The 16,950-nt window shown below is 38.3% G+C and overlaps 1 protein-coding gene across 1 annotated transcript in view; it reads right to left on the bottom strand.

Annotated features, from left to right (window-relative positions):
* The window catches only part of PCLO (piccolo presynaptic cytomatrix protein), a gene marked incomplete at both ends in the record, with an annotated part of 381,090 nt that overhangs the window by 206,867 nt on the left and 157,273 nt on the right, over positions 1 to 16,950 (bottom strand). The gene's annotated exons all lie outside the window — the stretch shown is intronic.

Below are 16,950 nucleotides of genomic sequence, written 5' to 3'. Positions count from 1 at the left end.
TAAAACCATATTGTGTTTTCAACGGATACAGTCGAATACTTTTCATCTGAACGTTATGCATAGTGAGAAATTATTTTCTTTGTTTGCTGCTCTTGCAGGAAGATCCATAACACCTTTCTAATAGAAATGAAGCACGTCAGGTTCCAGAAAGCCAAGCTGAACAGATGTAAAAAATACACTGTGAAAACTAACAGCAATTATATTGTTCCAAAGCATTATGACCTTTATGTACAAAGTTTGCTTATATATTTCTAACATCTGTTGTTTTCTAAATCCTCTATAATCCATCAACAGTTCCCTCTAATTGTGTAAATTTGAGTAAAAGAGGACCAAGTGGGACTTGCATCTCTTTGTGTTTCTCTTCAGAAATTACCTTCCCCTCTTGAATTTGTGTATATGTATCAGTGTATAAATTTAATATGGCTGTAACCCAAAAGGAATATCACCTGTCTGCTCTCTTTATTGCCAAATCCCTGCTGCACACTGGCTTCTTCTACTCTTCCCAGAAAACCAGGAAAAAAGGACAAACGCTTATATCTGTGCAAAAGATCTTGTTGCCAGTTGCCTAGCTACTACATGAGAGGAGTAATCCGACTGTTACCAGTGGGATTTGGGGTATAGCCTCCTTAGAATAGCGAAAGGAAGTTTTAAACACAGAAAAGTACAGAAAGGAAATAAAAAACCCAGAATCTTCTGGACACTAGAATAGATAATGTGGCTGTAGTTCGCTAGTGCAAAATGAGCTTCACTGGAGGATGAGAGATCTATGCTGTACATTAACAACTTTGTACGCTTGTTTTTAACTCCTTTTTCTTGATAATGGAAATTCGGTTACTATATTTCTCTGATTTAGAGAACGGAGTTTTCCACTGAATGTGAAACACATGAAAAACAAAGCAAAACTCTTCTATTAGTAACTATATAGGTAATACTGCTGATAATATTAGGATAGTACAGATGACTGATCAGTTATATACCATTGAATATTTCAGAATATCCAATGGTATATAACCAGTTGCCCAGAAGATATGCCATTTAGTCAGAAGAAAGGGGTATCTGGCAGAAGTGTGCAACCCCAGAAAGATTCCTACATTTCCTATTAACAAGTAACAGAGTAATAACTGAGAGAACACCAAAAGCAGAGACTGGAACTCCAGCTCCAGCCCTGCCAGCGAAGAATGCCCGAATCAGAGGAGTGTAACCATCAGTCTCCCTGCTCTCCTTCTGACTCCATGTAACTTGCCTTTTTCAGAGTAAAGAGGGGCCCAACTTCCACAAATGCACCGGCAGGTTTCCCTACCAGGAGTACGTAACACTTGGCAATGCCAGCGTACTGCCACTGATGTGCCATTGCTCACAGAGTGATAGAGTTGGTCACGGTAGGACCACAAACGGCTTTTCAAGATAGTTAAGCAAAAGTGAGGCATCTCTCTACTCACCTCTAACCATGGAGCTTAGGTGCTCAGCTCTCACACGCCAGCCAGGATATTTCTGAGCACACCGGTCTTTAGCAACGTTTCTGTGCACAGCAGGAATATCCAAGATACTCTGATTTTTGGTATCTTTAGATATTCAGACATTTGGAGATTAGTTGGTTTCAAACAGTTTTTGGAATTATCTAAAATCTACCAAACCCCCAATTTGTGAAGTCTATCTGCGTACTTCAGATCTGAATCCTATTGTTAAATGGCCTTAAAATTCTCTGAATTTTAATTTTTTTTTTTTTTTTTTAAATAATTGAATCACTACTATGATGTTAGTCCTTTGGAAAAAAAAAAAACAAAAAAACAAACAACTGATTAAGCTAATAAGTGAAATATAAACTACAAGAATTGGAGATGAAATGAGAATTGCACGTGAACCAGTTTAGTAGAAAAGCTCATGTGGGCTAATTTTGTTGAAATGCAACTAAGGAGAGTATAATATATGTATAAATATTTTCCTTTGTCTCACAAATTTTGTTTCAGGCACAAGAAATGCATGAATGTGTTCATTGTCATTCAGGTCATCTAACAGTTGCCTTGTGTATTTATTATTCTACTTTTATAGAAAAAGACCAAACTAGTGAGTCCTAGTAATTGACACAAATAAACGTTTATTAAATGCATTTGGCAATACTGTCCCAATAAATTGAGTTTATTGACTGAATCAGCTGTCTCCAAATGCAATGGAGCCCCTAATAGTTACCATACCCTTTGCAACTCCAAACTGAATGTGGCTCTGTATCAGACTATTAAATATAATCTAGTGGGGGTTTTATTTGGTTGTTGGTTTGTGGTTTTGTTTTTTTGTTTTTTTTTTTTTTTTTCTCCTGTGAAAAAAAGCATTAAAAAATAATCCTCCAGGGAAGATTATCTTCCTCCATAGGACTTAAAGTACTCCAACTGCATGTCATTTGTTTGGGAAGCACTAATAAAGAAATGCAAATAAAAGTAACTTCTTCTTTGAAGAATGTGTACAATGTAACTTAAGTTTTCTTGAAAATGTTTCTGTTAGAGGGGTTTATCTGAATTTTTCCTATAGTTTCCTCTCTTCTTAGGAGCAGCAACAGTATAGGAAGCCATAAGTATGTTGCAAACTTTCTTTTATAAACTTAAAATAGTAATACACCAGGAAACAAATACACCAGGAAACAAATTTGGCCCACAGAAAATGATGATGTTAGTATTATCAGCAGTTTATAAGTGACTAAATATACTAGATAATATTAAGTATAAATAGACTACAGAAAAAAAGATTCAATTTCATAGTATCCTTGATTCCTTGGTGCACAAATCTATGGGGCGGTGCACAAATCTATGGGGCCGGATGGGATCCATCCAAGGGTGCTGAGAGAGCTGGCGGAAGTGCTCACCGGCCCACTGTGCATCATTTATGAACAGTCCTGGATAACTGGGGAGGTCCCAGCTGACTGGAGGTTGGCAAATGTGACGCCCATCCATAAGAAGGGCCGGAAGGAGGATCCAGGGAACTACAGGCCAGTCAGTCTGACATCGGTGCCTGGGAAGGTCATGGAGCAGATCATCCTCAGTGCCATCACACGGCACATGCAAGAGAACAGGGTGATCAGGCCCAGTCAGCATGGCTTTGTGAAAGGCAGGTCGTGCCTGTCAAACCTGATCTCCTTCTATGACAAGGTGACCCACTTGCTGGACAAGGGAAAAGCTGTGGATGTTGTCTACCTGGATTTTTGCAAGGCTTTTGACACCGTTTCCCATAGCATTCTCCTGGAGAAACTGGCTGCTCATGGCCTGGACAGGTATACTCTTCGTTGGGTAAAAAACTGGCTGGATGGCCGTGTCCAGAGAGTGGTGGTAAATGGAGTTAAATCCAGTTGGTGTCCAGTGACGAGTGGTGTCCCCCAGGGATCGGTGCTGGGGCCCGTTCTCTTTAATATCTTTATCAACGATCTGGATGAGGGGATCGAGTGCTCCCTCAGTAAGTTCGCAGACGACACTAAACTGGGGGGGCGTGTTGATCTGCTTGAGGGTAGATTGGCTCTGCAGAGGGATCTGGACAGGCTGGACAGATGGGCTGAGGCCAATGGTATGAGGTTCAACAAGGCCAAGTGTCGGGTCCTGCACTTGGGTCACAACAACCCCATGCAGCGCTACAGACTGGGGGCGGAGTGGCTGGAAAGCTGCCTGGCAGAAAAGGACCTGGGGGTGTTGGTGGACAGCCGGCTGAGCATGAGCCAGCAGTGTGCCCAGGCAGCCAAGAAGGCCAACACCATCCTGGCCTGCATCAGGAATAGTGTGGTGAGCCGGACGAGGGAAGTAATCATCCCCCTGTACTCGGCACTGGTGAGGCCTCACCTCGAGTACTGTGTTCAGTTTTGGGCCCCTCACTACAAGAAGGACATTGAGGTGTTGGAGCGTGTCCAGAGAAGGGCTACAAAGCTGGTGAAGGGTCTGGAGGACAAACCTTATGAGGAACGACTGAGGGATCTGGGGTTGTTTAGCCTGGAGAAGAGGAGGCTGAGGGGAGACCTTATCACCCTCTACAACTACCTGAAAGGAGGTTTTAGAGAGATGGGAGCTGACCTCTTCTCCCTGGCGACAAGTGATAGGACAAGAGGAAATGGGTTCAAGTTATGTCAGGGCAGGTTTAGATTAGATGTTAGGAAGCATTTTTTCACTGAAAGGGTTATTAAACATTGGAATAAGCTGCCCAGAGAGGTGGTGGATTCACCATCCCTGGAGGTGTTTAAGAAAAGGGTAGATGAGGTGCTTAGGGACATGGTTTAGGAGTGGTGGTGTTTTTATCAGGGTAGGTTAATGGTTGGACTTGATGATCTTAAAGGTCCCTTCCAACCTCACTGATTCTATGATTCTATGATTCTATGATTCTTTCCTCATAAAGATTGTAAAGGCCACTACTAGACAATTATGATAAATCAATTTTGTATTAAATTTATTGGCGGCACCAAAAGCTTTTAAACCCACTAAAAAGGAGGCAGGTTTTGCCTTCTCCAGTCAGCCTGACAAATACTCATTTCACAATGTAAGCAGAAATAATACCATTATTATTTGTGCTAACATAGCTCCCGTTGGCACGGGGCATGGGAATAAGACAATACGTACATGTTATTAAGCTTATTAGAATCTAGCCTTAACCACCTTTAATTTCATAAAAATACAATTATTGGCTTCTACCATGAAATAATCCATGATTCAAGAGTCCTGAATTTCACATACATGCTATATAGATAGTCTTAAAGAACATGTTACTTTATACATTAAATGCACATGTTCTTGTCATAGTACCATTTGTTTGTAACATAATTTCCATTTATTTCCTTATAATATATACATACCCAGTTTCTAGGGTCTATGTTTGTTTCTTTTCTATACATCCAGACTTGGCTCTCATTACTTCTAGCTCTGCTGGTTATGTAGATCCCACTTAGCAGCTGTTCAGCTGCACCTTACTCATTGCTCATACACTTGTTCCTTCTCAGATTCATCAAGCTCCTTCATTCCCTTCCCTCTTTTAAATCCTTCACAGAATCAGTTCTTTAAACTGCCTATAATAATGTTAGCAACTTTTCTAGTAGTAGTAGCTATTAAAAAACCACAGCAGTTATCCAGCCACTGTTTTCTCTCAGCTGTGCTCCCTACTCAGTCACTTTTCCCTGGAGTCAAGTTTTTCGACTCAAGGACTGTGCTTTGTGCTGAGCACATAGTAGAACAAGTCTCCTAACAAGGAAAATAATGACGATCAACATAAGCAAAGGAAGGTGATGATGAGCAAATTGGCAAACCGCACTAAATCTAGTCAAGAGATGGAAGCCCCAGTCTTGCCTCCCTGCCATACTGGCACAAGTGATGCCAGGGAAATGACCTGGCATTGTCCAGATTTAATGAACCTTGTCATTGTCCTCTTGGACTTCTGTTATATCTACACCTATTTACCACTTTATTTTTTAGTGTTGCTATATAGGCATGGCAAATACTTCTCCCAAGCTATGTGTTTTAAATTCCAATTTAAGTTTTTATAATCATGCGGATATTTGATCACAAAAGAGCCTACAAAAATCTTCTTATATCACCAGCCCTCTAGCTCCTGATTCTCTGTCAGAATGGTTCTCTGTAAAATCAAATTTTGTACCATAAAGTCATATGCCTCAGTTTTAGACTTGTCTTTTCCTCAGTTAACCTCATGCCCTGAATGCATGCTTTTCCCTAAGGCTATATTTTCAGTTAGCCTGTCAACCCAAATTTATTAGGACTTGGGAAATGTACATCATCTTCTTTCAGCAGTCTTCGCTAGATAAATCTTCTTAGTTCTTTACAGAATTCTTCACACCCTTTGGTTCCTGCATCGGCGGTAGACACTATTATTGGCATCACAAGTGATATTAGTGTGCTTTAATATTCTGAATCCTTAGCTCTCTCCCTGTGTTTTCAGCAATCCTTACAGCTTCTTATTGCTGGACAGAACAAAGTAGCTGTGTCACAATGTTCTCCTCATTCAATTTTATAATAAACAAATGTCATCATGAAAAGGGCATACAACTAACTTTCATTTTGAATGTCTATTTTTCAGTTGTCATGCAAGAGCTCAGGCATTTCAGTTCCTTTGCTTTTGCATTCACATACCACAATGTTAGATCATTTCAGGTTGAAAATAACAGGTCAACTATTCCATCTCCCTGCCAGATTTTTTACTGTGTGCTGACAAATTCATTATCTTGGTAAATGCTAATTGGTAAACTAGAGTTTTTCTCTAACTGAAAGTAACTCAAAGTACTTAATATATATGTGAAGGTGAAAACAAACAATTCTTCCATAAAACATCCCTAAGTTACTTCAGAAGGCAAATGCTTTTGTTTCATTTAGATACCAACAAACTACTTCCTCTGTACATTTAAAAGTAAGACATCTCTGGCATAAATACTAATATGAACTAGTTGTTCTGAAACTAAGACAGTTTTACCTTGGATATTTATTTCTAATTGATTTGGGTTTTATTTTCACAAACTTGTACAGCATGTTTCCAAGATCTTATTTGAATAATGTGCTTAACGAAATAAAGAAAAAGTAACCAAGCTCCATCTTGAAGATCCGAAAAAGAAGGAATGACGAAAGAATTTACAAAAATTGAGCTAAGTCAAATTCTGCAAAGGAAATTTAAACAAGCAACAAAATATTTGGTATCCTTGTAGATAAAAAGATATCCATGGTGCAGTTAAGATTGTTTCAGAGTTAAAGGTATGGTCCACATAATATGTGCCCTAATCTCAAATCTTCATAATAGTGAGACTGAACACAAGCAAATGTCAACAGGAAATGAGTACACAGAATAGAAATCATCATATTGGATGTGGAAATCCATGACCATGGTCTAACAGTATTCATTAAAGTATACTGGCATAAGAAAGCCAAACCCAGCGGCCATACATAACCCAGACAAACTGAGCGAACCACAGCGTACCCATCTTCAACTCACATCCTCTCTTATTTAATGTGTAGAAGAAGTGTTCCTGGTAACTACAGCCACTGCTAATCCAGTTCAGGAGTTCACAAAATTTTAGAAAATAATTTGAAAGAAAGTTGAATTGATCCTTGTGATGAAGAAAAGGGATGTATACTAAAAGGTAACATGGTTTTACTGGAGAAGGACTGTGTCAGATAAACCATGATTTTTTTCTTGGATAATATCATTTATTCTACAGGTAAAAATGAAACTATTACAGGTTAAGCATACCTGGATTCCAGGAAAATCATTGAATCTGTGTCACCTTTAAATGATTAGTTAAATTAGTAGAGATAGGTCAAGAAATTGCCATGTAGGGAAAACACATCGCCTAGAGAGGGAACCTACCCTACATTCTTAAGTTTTAGTTACTTTTTGCATATTTTAATTACTTTAAAGTAGATATGTATTCAGGTTTTGGAAGCCTTCACATCTTTCTGCCCTGGAGAGATATATTTTGTAATGTGAGGCTGGAGTCACTGTTCCTCTTGGGAGGTCCCTGTCCTGTTTGTTACAGAACGGCCCTTTCTGCAAACAGGAGAGAAGGAACTCTTGAATCCCTCGGTCCAGAGGTTCAGATGTCTTTGATGCAATGCCTAGGTTGGTGCAGCACAGCTGTGAGTCCTAACCTCAGTTTTACTGAGCAAAAGGCTGTTAAGATGCGAGGTGTGTGAATGAAAGCCAGGGAACGTAAGGAAAAAAAAAAACAAAAAAACCAAGACCAAAACCGCGGAGTGTCATTGAGAGAATTCCAGAAGAAAAATACTGATGTGAAGAGGTATAAAACCAAAAGAAAAATATATAGAAGTGGGTGTCAGCAACTCAGCAACAGCGACGGTCAGTCTGTTCCAAGGAGCAGGAGCATCTGATGCTTCCTCACCTGGGTGATGATCGCCTGGCCAGCAAACACTATTCAAGGGTCTCACTGAGGTAGTGAGTATATTAATATTAGTATTTCTTCAGATCTATCTGTCTGCTGTGTGTATTCATCAACAAATAATTGTTCTGTACTCCTAAAGTCTGTACATCTTCCTTGTTGAGTCCCTCTGCACTTGGTAGACTGTCTACACGCATAGAGGGACAGTTACTCTCCCAATGAGAATGGGGATTGTGGTCGGAGCATTTATTCGGGGTGTGTGAACCACAAACTCAAATCCTGCACAGACCAAGGACTCAGATCTCCTACCTTTAGGGGAAATATTCAAGTTGCTAAGTTTACATGCAAAAAAGTTACCACCACTATTGCGCAGAAGGATAGAAAGGCATACGTATTCAGAGCATGAGCTCCAAATCAGACTGTAGGTCTGGCAGGAGAAAAAAAAAAAAAACAAAATGAAATACAAAACCCCCACTCTCTTCCCTATCCAAAGAGTGTTAGGCAGGACGTAGCCGCCTAAGGAGCCAGCTTGGCAGAGATGTGGTCCACAGGTGAGCCTCTATGGTGTCCAGAATTAATAAAAAATATAGAAAGGTTACTCTGTGCCTGTGGAGGTCACAGGCAGCTCTCCAGGATCATTCTCCTGAATTTATAGACATAAATTTTGTCTAAAATGTCATTTAGGACCTCAAACATATTTTTTGGATTTTACCCCAAGTGGAGAAAAGGATGTGCAAGCAAATGCGTAGTCAGATGGCTGATTTTTGGAGAAGAATAATATGGTTAATTGAACCTAGGGAAATGAATCCCACAAATATGACTTATATAGGAGGAAAGGTATACTGGCTGGAAACCAAATGGATATAAATTTTCCATGGATAAATTTAGGTTTGAAATTAGAAGAGACTACCTCAGCATCTCAGATTCTTGTCACTAATTGGTAATCTTACTTTTAAGCCATCACAGCTATGAAATAAGTTAGTTGTGTACATACCCAGTTAGCACTGCTTATGTGACTTGTTGGTGTATACATGAAAAGTCACAAAAACTGACAGGATAAAAGATGGATTTTATATATTTATTTCTATTGCCAGTGGGGAGGCAATATAGCAAAAATGAGTGAGAGACTTACCTATTTTTCCTGTATGCATCAGTAGAAATATTTGCTATATGCTTCCTGGCTGCTAGCGTGCATAGCTATGGAAGACAACGATTGCTATCCAGGCTTATGCAGCTCAATTATGGCATAGAAACAAAAGTCTTAAAAGACTTTGGTCAGTGTGTTGGAAGATACAACCAATATCAAAATAAGAATAGAATCAAGCTTTCTTCTCTTTATGTCAATTTTGAATTGTAACAGAAACCTAGAACAAAAAAATGCAAAAAAAAAAAAAAAAAGATATTTAACCTTTGCCCGTTAAAAGGCATTGCCACCGACAGTGCTAGTATTTGTTGTGAACTGTGATACCTTACATAGTCTAGTTGATGAGTTGCCATTTCTGCATGCTGCTATAACAGACTTTAGTTGTTTTACTTGGTGTCTGATGGGCAGCAATAAAAGAAAAAATCTCTTTTCTTTTATGGCTGACTGCAGTCCATAATCTTCTCTCTTAGATTACGGGAATTCTAATCATTACTGAAGGAAATAAAGAGTTTCTAATAAATGAAATCTTAATTTTTTGAAGGCTGCTTTAGCTTCCATCCTTTAGAATAAAATGTTTTGGAGTAAAACTGTCATTAAATCCCTTAAAAATTACCTCTTGACTTTTTTCCCTTTAGTTGCTTTAAGCATCTTCCAGCATCTCTTAATTGCAATATATTTCATGCTTTTAGAGGGAGAAAGAAACATTCCAGAATATTAGAAGACATATTCAAATCACATAAATTCAAGTTTATTGGAATTACTGTATAATTATTCAGTGCGATCTAAATGAACACTTCTTCTTTAGGCTCTTAAATCTTATTTGTAGCTTAGTATTTTTCAAAACGCTGGGGTAGGCACTACCCAAGCATGTGAGAATGTGAGAAAGTGGGATTTCCACTAAACTGTGGATATGTATTGTGTAGACATTTCTAATTGTTGTTGGTAACTTTTACCTTCAATGGAGAAAACCAGGAACATTTAGAAGGCAGTTAATCTCACCTATCATAAGACATTAGATAAAAAGAATGGCACTTTAAAAGTGTCTGTTTGTGTCCACTGATTACAGAGCAAAAGCGTAGCTGATTAGACCAATTACTCACACCTACAGCTGACCGAGTGAATATCACCTTGATTTCTCAGCTGGAAGAAACTGTAACAAATAAAAGAGAATAAAAATATGGGAGAACATGTGATGGCAATGAGACAGCACTGACCAGTACACTGGGTGCGTAGTTACCCTCCCAAATCTGCTCTGGAGCCTTTATCTTGAAGGCAGTGACTATGTGCAACCACTATTTGGATTTTCCCCTCCTTTTTGGTTTTCCATACCCTTCACGTCTTTCATTCAAGTTGGTGCTTGCTCACTAACAGAAGTTTTCAGGGACTCTGCATTTCTGAATAAACACCTCTTGGATGCTGGACTGCCAACCAGTCCACCTATGCTTCTACAGTGTTGGTACATCCCATGAAATTCTTCTCTACCTCGTTATTATCCTGTCAAGCAAAGCCTGATGACCTCCACAGGTCCCTTTCAACCACAACCATTATGTGATTCAATGTATGTGTGAAAAACTAATACCTTGGCAGCAGAAACTGTAACATTTTATTCAGTCAGAAGGTTTCAAAGAATGCCTCCTAAAATCTAAAATAAAAAGGTCTATTTTATAGAGTGGTAGAGCAAGCAGGAAGTTATTCTTAATGCACTAAGATTTTGCTGTGGCTCCAGAAAAGAAATGAAAGCACTCATGGAACTTTGTCAGCTGGTTGGTTGTCATTAATGATCTCTTATTTTTCTCCCACAACAAATGATAAAGGAAAAGAGTCGTAAATACTGCAGCAGATTACTAAAAAAGTACAGAGGAATCGGTGTTTCTCCCATGTGTCTGGAATTATCTGTTCCTTAATTTTAATAGGGTTGGGACTGCTGAATATTCCACTCAATTACGAACAGAGAAGATGTGAACATGACAACACAAGGGTGACCTACTTCCTCAAGTGATGACAACTCTGAAATGTGTAGGTCCTTACCTTACTTCAAGAAACATCCTGGCACATTCAGAAAAAGCTGAAATTCTGTGTCTTGTTAGCAACTGCTCTGTTGTTTGGGAATTTTTATTTTAGTAATTAAATTTGACAGATAATGGTATTTTTATGTGTACAGTGTCTGTGTATACTTTAATTTCCCTTAGTTATTTTGCTGAAGGCCTATAGAGGCTTGGAATCATGCTGTCAATGCACGAAAAAATGTATCACTAGTGTATACATCATCACAGATGAAAAAGAAGCAAAGCTGTCAAAAAATAACTGCTTTTTTATCGTGAAGCGGGGAACATTACTCTACTTGGTTTTACTCTGCATTTAGCTGCACTGTCATGTGTTTGTTGCTTTTTGTCATGCACTGTTATAACAAGATGACTGAGAGTCCTCCTTTGTAATGGCAGGTTTAGCTGTAGGGGTGCTGTTGCCCAAAGGAAAGGAATGAGCCTTTTTCCTCAGTGTTACTCACACAGAGAAATTCCCATCAAGGATTTTACTGCCTCTGGTGACCACTTCTTTTGTTACCACGGGAAAACCAAACCCGATGAAGGGAAAACCCAACAAGATGGATATGTGCATCATCCGAAGGCCAAAGAAGTAAACAGAAGACTATTTCAGTGGAATTGGGATGATTAAGATCTGTGCACGCTTTGAGAAATTCTGGATTACAACAAAAATTCACAAACATCTGTAAGAGAATAAACATTTTTTACAACTGTGCAAGGAAAAAATTCTGAGATGTAGTTCCTTTAGACAATTATATATCATACTTAAAGTGTCTGTTAACATTGAAAGATCTCCTGGTGCTACCACAATATAAATTTGTAATAATACTAACCTCTAATTCACACCGAAAAATTCCTTGTGAGCCTATGGGTTGAATGTTTTAATTAGTGAAACTATACAATTGAATTTAGGAAAGCCGTTAATATTTTATCAAGGGAAGGGTAAAAAAGTCTTTCCTATAATAAACATCCTCTTGATTTTCCATCTCTACTAAAGATTCATAAAAATATGTACCCTACTGCTGATTTCTTTAGTTCAAATGCAGAATATCTACCTTCATGTTTTTACCTTTCCATACCAACTCTACACTATGGCTTTGGTTTAGAATACATGCAACCATCTATTTTTTTATTTCCAATATGAACATCTGAAGAGTTAGACATGTAGAGTGGCGTTTAGTTTTGCGTATTGGGTTTTCTGCTAAAGTATAATACTCCCAAGTTTTTTTTTCAGAGTGCTTCCGCAGTTAACTACTGTCCTCTAGTCAAAGAACGAACCCATCTCTATGACCCAAGTCAGCATACTCTTCTTTCGCTGTGGTGAACTCCATAAAAGCTAAGAGGATCCACAGGGGAGTCGAATCTATCCTTACTCACATCACAGTTTCCTTCTCTGGCAGGAAACCGTGCATGCTCAATAGTGCAAGCTACATTGGTAGTCACAGGTATTCATGATATTGCCTTAAAAGATTTTTAGAAACCAAGAAACCAATCAAACGAACGTGAACTAGATTTACTTTTCATTTTATTTTGTTTTTTTAAGTCTTTAAGATATTTTTCAATATTAACTTTTACAATAAAATATGCGTGAAAATCAGATGTGGGGAACTTCCTGTCCTTACACATTAATGACAATACCATCTTTATATTAATCAGTCTTCCAATCCACAAAGTTCATCCCAGCATGTTTCCAATATTATTTTGGTATCGCACTTTCCGCTCACAAAAGACACTGGAGATTCAGTATTTACTTCCAGGATAAGAGAATAATAATTAGATTCATAAACATATTTCAGCACATATCCGGCAATGGTAGTCAGATGACAGTTGTTGCAACGACACTCTCCTTCACAGATTCCTTTAAGGAGATTCCCAATTAGATGACTAAAACAATTTCAATTTACTTGCATTCATGACAAATGAACTTGCTGTTGTGGATTAACTAAATAGCTGAATATGACTTCTATTTACATTGTTTTTAACTTGCTTTGATAGCATTATTGTAGCTATTCCATTTAGACCATATAGACTGCAGAAATCCAAGGTTGTATTAGTGTGTGCAGTAATAATTTTATATTAAAGACAGTTTTTAATAACTTTTTATTTACAAACTAGTTTACCCTGAGCTTCAGAAATGTTAGGTTATTGTAATCCTTCTTGGCTACACGTAGATCTGGAGTAGCCCTAGTATGCTCCTTTGTACCCTTTATTACAACAGTCTCAAAGAATAACTGTTTACTATGCCTTCTAGCAGCTGAATCACTATTCCCCACATAACAGGTCAGCAGAGAGCGTGAGTATTCCCACCCCATCATTGCTATTATTTGTTCTGAAGTGACACAATGTCTAGTGTCACGGATGGCACTAAACCAACAAACAATTCCATCCCCTGAAGAGTTCGCAATCTATTCGGTCCTGCGCTCAATGTTGACCTTTCACGGAGAGTTTAGAGGAAAATCATTTTTGTTCATGAACTAGAGCTTAGCTATGGAACTAGAGATGAAATCTGTAGTAGAAAGGAGAACTATTCTTAATACTGCAGGGTGCCTAGTGCTCAGTGGATCTTTATCACATCTCAGAACCTATATTTGTTACAAATACAACCTTTTTATCTGAACCTTACCGGTTCATATTAATAAACAACTCAACCATTCTCTGCATTTTTTCTTTTTTTTTTTTTTTTTTTTCTTATTTTGGCCATTCCCAATAGAAATACAGAGACAACTGATATACATCATTATTCTGAAAAGTCATCCTGCATTGTTTGCTCTTGCAAACCAGATAATCCTAAAACTAACATGTGTAGTTCATTTCAACAATATGCTTTGCAAAACCAATAATCTCTGCTAAGACAGATTGAAATGTGGCTGCCTTTTGCTCATATTTAGTCTATTACTGCATGAACAGTCCTTTTTACAAAGAGGGATCTGCGTGCTACTTCTTATAAGTGGAAGTGGCTGATCTACACTCCAAATGAAATGCTACGGAGAAGGATGGAAATTCTTCTTCCAGAACAGAAAGCTGTTTTGGTTTTTTTTTTTGTTGTTGGGTTTTTTTGTTTGTTTGTTTGTTTTACTGCTACTTCCCTCCAGTCTCATCTCACCTACATTTTCATACTTAATTGAGTAGCTAAATTTTTGACCCTGGCTACTGAAATTCACTCACTGGGCTGTGGGACGTTATCCCCAGATACGAACACTATTGGTGGGCTGACTATGGTATCTATTCCTGGTTAGGGAGAGAGCCTGCAGCAATCTAGGCTTCAGACAAACCTCACTTCAAGGACGAATTTGAGATCTGCTGAGAGCTTACACTGAAGTCCAAAGACAAACCTTTCTTAAAATGATAGCCTGAAGTAAGGGCCTAAATCTGTAATCTGAGACCTAAATAAATGGTCTGATTTTTGAAAGTTCTAAACACCTTTAATCAGAACCACAGTATGCATATCTCTTTCATTACTTATGTTTATTGTAACCTGGCTTTATCGTTTGAGTCTTTTATCACTTAGTAAAGATTTATGTATAATGTTTGCTCTCCGTGTTATGTGACTGATATATGAATGCTTTAGGTGCCTGAAAATGAGGGGGAAAGGCAAAGAAAAAAGCAGACAAAAAGACTGGGGAATAATTCCTAGTCAAGGAAACAGACTATTCTCAAGGAAAAGAGTACAGTTCCAGCAGAAAGTGAAGGAAAATCCTGGCTTTGGAAAAAACCTGGCTTTGGAAAATTATATTAATCATTAACTACAAATACAATAAGAAGGTTGCGTATAACCATTTCCTGATATAATGGCAGCTGCCATGGCAGTAAAGACATAATAAAGCAAGCAAAGGATATCGATATTGTACTGTTACATCTGTGCAGAGTGACCACGACTTTGTGTGACACAGTGCATGCTGAGAAGCCCACACACCTTCCGTCAACTTCTTGAGGTCTTCCCTTAACACCCAAAATAAGGAGGTGAAATCCGTACTGACCTCCCTGCTTTAAGATCATGACAAGGGCAGCGTGAAGAGACAGCCGAGCACAGGAACACAGAAACAGAGTCACAGCTGCCTTCTCCTATAAAAACCCTGGCTGGTTTTGCAACATACAGGTCAGAATAACATCTCAGCATCAGGTGTGGCCATTTTCACTGATAAGAGGCAAATTCCCAAGCTTCGAGGTAATGCACACCGAAGTCCAGGGAAAGGCAAAGGAAGAGATGAGGTGCCAGTGCAAAAAGGGAAGACCCAAGCTTTTTTAGTGTCTTGGCTTCCGCCTCCTTTGAGATATATGCTGATTACGTCTCAAGAAGACCGTGGAAGACACATTTTAACTAATACTAATCTTTCCTGCATGTCTTGCTCATTTATTTCACCTTGTGCTTTCCTGCCTACAACTTTGCCCTTGTACAGCCACAAAATAGGAAATACTGGAAAGACTGTCTTAAAAAGGAATATGCCATTTAGTTGGCAAGGTAATCCCGTCAAACACTGTAACTCAAAAAAGGGGAGCACGATGTGTACTTCCATAGTTTGGCAAATATGTACATGAAGGAGTAAAAATACAGCATTTTTCTTGGAAAACTTCAGACCAATATTCATTAAAATTTCTCCTCAATATTTCTTACAAAAACATGCTTGCAATCTGTTTAAAAGCATAACATACCGTGATGCTACAGTATGACTTAAAGCAGATATTTTCTTGGTGTTTGATGTGCAAATATATCCTATATACTGCAGCAATCATCCATAATAAGCTTGAGTTGACTTTCAAAAGACACCACGACTGCTACTACACAAAGAAAATACCAAATAATCTAAACCCATGTAAGTCTGCCCCAAACAAATGTACTGCTAACTCTCAATTTAAATGTTAAATATAAGAGGAGAAGACAGCTTTTATCTGCTAAGGATAAAAAAAAAAAAAAAAACCAAACAAAAAACAACAAAGCAACACCAAACAAAACCACAAAACAAACCAAAGCCAGTGAAATGAGGGGAAGGGGACTTAATTTTTCTCTCTCTTTAGTGTTATAAATCAGTGGTAGCTCCTCGGACTTAAGTAAGGGTAAGACCCCAAAATATTGCGTTGAACTATGGTAATAGTACTGTTTCCCAATGGGCTGGCAATGCGCAGTAATAGACACATGCGTTACGCTGTCAGCTCACGCCAAAGGTTCGTAGTCAGGGTAAAAACCTCAAACTATATAATCCACTGAGCCCAAGAGTGCATTCATAAAACGCAGCTTTTTAAAATATTAACCATATTTGTGGTTTATGATGAAATATTCGTTTCTGTAAGACAGAGTAACTTTTAATCAAGCCTCCAAAATTATTTCTAAATAAAGATAGCAAATGTTTCCAGCCTCCACATTAATTACTTGAAGATTATTTGTTTTAACCTTGTAAAATTCGGTTTGTCACATCTCAAAGTACACATGGTACTGCTTTAGTGATTATGAAGTGGGAAAAACAATCTACACAGATAGCAAAAAATAAAATGCCCCTGAAATAATCTCCCTGCAGTCCTTAGTTGCTCTTTCACTACTTTTTGCTATCTCCAGAAGAATAAAGAATCCTCCCAACGCAACTATGTTAGCTCAGTTTTACTAAGACTAATTACACAATTGCTTAGCTAGTTAAGATGATTCAGAATTTCTCCTTGATGAGAAGACAGAGGATCCCTCCCCACATCTTCAGCCAATTGCTTTAAGATACTATATTTTTTATGAAAAGGGCAAATCAATAATCTTACAATTATACACGTATGAGTGATACACAGACGGACATTCACACGCATACACGTACTCAGAACACTGTAGGAAGCCAAACAAACTGACTCAGTATACTCATAGATTCTTATGGCCAGAAGGGGCCATTAATGCCAGAATCCATCTAGTTTCACCAAGAGGTTTCTATTCTCAA

This window comes from Vanellus vanellus, assembly GCF_965231255.1.
Source record: "Vanellus vanellus genome assembly, chromosome: 1".
Taxonomy (NCBI): domain Eukaryota; kingdom Metazoa; phylum Chordata; class Aves; order Charadriiformes; family Charadriidae; genus Vanellus; species Vanellus vanellus.
This window is presented reverse-complemented; position numbering and strand designations above follow the sequence as displayed.